The following is a 3548-nucleotide window of genomic DNA, read 5'->3' as shown; positions in this document are numbered from 1 at the left end:
CTTCTTCCCCTAAGAACTGGTATCTCACTGTGGTTTTGATTTGCATTTCCCTAAGGATTATTGATGTTGCATATCTTCTCACGTGCTTGTTGGCCATTATATATCTTCTTTGGAGAAATATCTGTTCAAGTTCCCAGCCCACTTTTTAATTGGGTTGTTGGTCTTTTTTCATCTCAGGAGCTGTCTATGTGTTCTGAATATTAATCCCTTATCAGATTTGTGAGTTGGAACTATTTTCTCCCATTCTATGGGTTACATTCTTCCTCTCTTGATACTGTTCTTCAATGCATAGAAGTTTTAAATTTTCACGAGGACCCATTTGACTATTTTTTCTTTTGTTGCCTATGACTTTCATGTCACATTCAAGAAATCACTGTCAAAGCTAATGTTGTGAAGCTTTGCCCTAAGTTTTTCTTCTAAGATTTTTATAGTTTTTGCCCTGAGGATTAGGTTTTTCATCCATTTTTAGAGTAATTTGAGTGAGGTCTTAGGTATGGGTCAACTGTATTCTTTTGCATGTGGATATCCAGTTTTCCCAGTATCATTTGTTGAAATGACTGTCTTTTCACAATAAATGGTCTTGGCACCTTTGGCAATAATCACTTGACCATACATCCAAAGGTGATTTTCTGGACTCTGTTTCTGCTTAAGTCTGTATATCTATTTTTATGCCACTACCACAATGCTTTGATTTCTGTAGCTTTATATAAGTTTCAAAATTAAGAATTTCAGGGGCGCCTGGGTGGCGCAGTCGGTTAAGCGTCCGACTTCAGCCAGGTCACGATCTCGCGGTCCGGGAGTTCGAGCCCCGCGTCAGGCTCTGGGCTGATGGCTCAGAGCCTGGAGCCTGTTTCCGATTCTGTGTCTCCCTCTCTCTCTGCCCCTCCCCCGTTCATGCTCTGTCTCTCTCTGTCCCAAAAATAAATAAACGTTGAAAAAAAAAAAATTTAAAAAAAAAAAAAAATTAAGAATTTCAAAGTTAGGCCTTCAACTTTGTTCTTTTTCATGAATGTTTTGGCTTTTGGGGTCTCTTGACCCCAAATAAAATTCCATATGATTTTTAGAATGAATTTTTCTATTTCTGCAAAATATATCATATGGATTCCGATAGGGATTGCATTGAATCTGTTGATTGCTTTGGGTAATATTAACAAATCAAAAATGTTAAGTCTTTCAACGTAGAAAAGTCTTCCCTTTTCTTAATGTCTTCATGAATTTCTTTCAACAATTTTCTTAGTCTTCCCTGTACAAGTTTTTGCCTCCTTCGTGAGGTCAGCTCCCACAGTTTTATTCATGCTATTGTAAATAGAAGCGTTTTCTTAATGTCCTTTTGAACTGTTCATTGTGACTGAATAAAAATGCACATGATTTTTTCATGTGATTTTGTATCCTGCAACTTCGCTGAATTCATTTATTAATTTTACCATTTTCTTTTCTTTTCTTTTTTTTTTTTTTGGTTGGATTTTTTCTGGAGTTTCTACAGAGAAGTTTATGTAATGAAACAGGGATCAATTCATTCCTTCCTTTCCAATCTGGATACCTTTTACATCTTTTTCTTGGCTAACTACTCAGGCTATAGCTTCCAATACTATGTTGAACAAAAATGATGAGAGCAGACATCCTTGCCTTATTCCTAATCTTGGAAAGTTTTTAGGCTTTCAACATTGATGTTCACTGTGGGGTATTCATCATTGGATTTTATTATTTTGGGATAATTTCCTTTTCTTCCTTGTTGAATAAATGCTTTTATAAGGAAAGGATGTTGAATTTTTTCTTTTTCTGCATTGAGCATTGAGATGACCATGTGGTTTTTTTCACCTTAATTTTTTTAATGTGATGTATCACCTTGATTGATTTCCTATGTTGATACATCCTTGCATTCCACGAATAAATCCCACTTGGTCTTGGTGTATAACCATTTTAATATGCTTCTGAATTCAATTCGCTAGTATTTTGTTGAGTTTTGCATCAATATTCATCAGGGATATTGATCAGTAGCTTTCTTTCCTTGTAGGATCTTTGTCTGGCTTTGGTATCAAGACCATGCTAGCTTTATAGAACGACTTCAGAAGAGTTTCCCTTTGCTTCAAATTTTTGGGAAGAGTTTGAAAAGTGTTGGTGTTCGTTCTGTAGATGTGTGGTAAAGCTCACCAGTAAAGCCATGTGGTCCAAGACTTTTCTTTGTCAAGTGTACCCTTTCTGGTTATAGGTCTATTCAGATATTCTATTTTCTTATAATTGTGTCTTGGTAGGTTTTAGTTTCAGGGAATCTATCCATTTCGTCTAGGTTTTCCAATTTGTTTGCATACAGTTGTTTACAGTACTGTCTTATAATCCTTTTTATTTCTGTAGAATAGGTAATAGTATCTACACTTTCCTTTCTGATTTTAGTAGTGTGTTTTCTCTCTTTATGTCATTAGTCAATCTAGGTAAAGCTTTGTCAATGTTATTGATCTTTGCAAAAAACCAGTTTTTGGTTTCATTGATTTTCCAGATTACTTTTCTATTCCCTTTTCTACTCCTATTATTTATCTCTCTTCTATTCTATTCTATTCTCTCTATTGTCTCTGCTATTCCTATTCCAATTCCTAGAAGATTACTTTTCTACTCCTATTATTTATCTTTGATATAATACAGATTCCTAACTTTCTTCTGCTAGCCTTGTGTTTACTTTGTTGTTCTTTTACTAGTTCTTAAGTTGTAGAGTTTGGTTGTTGATTTGAGATCTTTTTTGATATAAGCATTTTCAGCTATAAATTTTCCCATTAGCCTTGTTTTCCCTGTATTCTATAAGTTTGGATATATGGAGTTTTGTTTTCAGGTGTCTCTAAATATTTTCCAATGATTTTTTTGGTGGTATACTTGTTATTTTACTGTTAATTTGACACATCTGGACCAAAGTATTCACAATACTTGATATACTTTGAAGGGAATCATGCACTATAGTTTTAGATGTAACCGGAGAACAAGCAAGAAAAAAGGCTTTAAAATATATCCAGTGTGTATTATTTCAATATTCATTCATTTACAAATTAGACTACATACTGTTCTTTTTCTTTTTGTAATTCTTTAAAGCTATTTATTTGGTTATTTATTTAGTTATTTATTTATAGCGTGGGTGGGTGAGTGGGGAAGTGGGCAGAGAGAAACTTGAGCAGGCACCACCTTCAGCATGGAGCCCAAAAGCAGGGCTCAATCTCATGACCAGGAGTTCATGACCTGAGCTGCAATCAGAAATCAGATGCTCAACCAACTGAGCCACCCAGGCACCCCTCTTTTTCTTTTTCTTTCATTGTTTTATTCAGGCAGGATTCATCCAAGGAAAAACAATTTAATTTTGTTTGCATTGCATAATACAAATGTTATGAGTGAAATGTTCTCTTATCTCCTGCATCCAGGAGAGAACCCATGAAATTCTCAGTTAGTATTCTAAACCAATAGGTCCTACTAAAAATAGGTCAAAATTTCAACAGCCAAATAACCAGCCTGTTTGTGGTCTTGAAGAATATCTAATGGACTCTCAGGTGTTCTTATAATGAGGAGTACTT

The sequence above is a fragment of the Prionailurus viverrinus genome, chromosome B2 (assembly GCF_022837055.1).
Source record: "Prionailurus viverrinus isolate Anna chromosome B2, UM_Priviv_1.0, whole genome shotgun sequence".
Classification (NCBI taxonomy): Eukaryota; Metazoa; Chordata; class Mammalia; order Carnivora; family Felidae; genus Prionailurus; species Prionailurus viverrinus.
The sequence above is the reverse complement of the archived record's forward strand: the minus strand, read 5'-3'. Positions refer to the sequence as shown.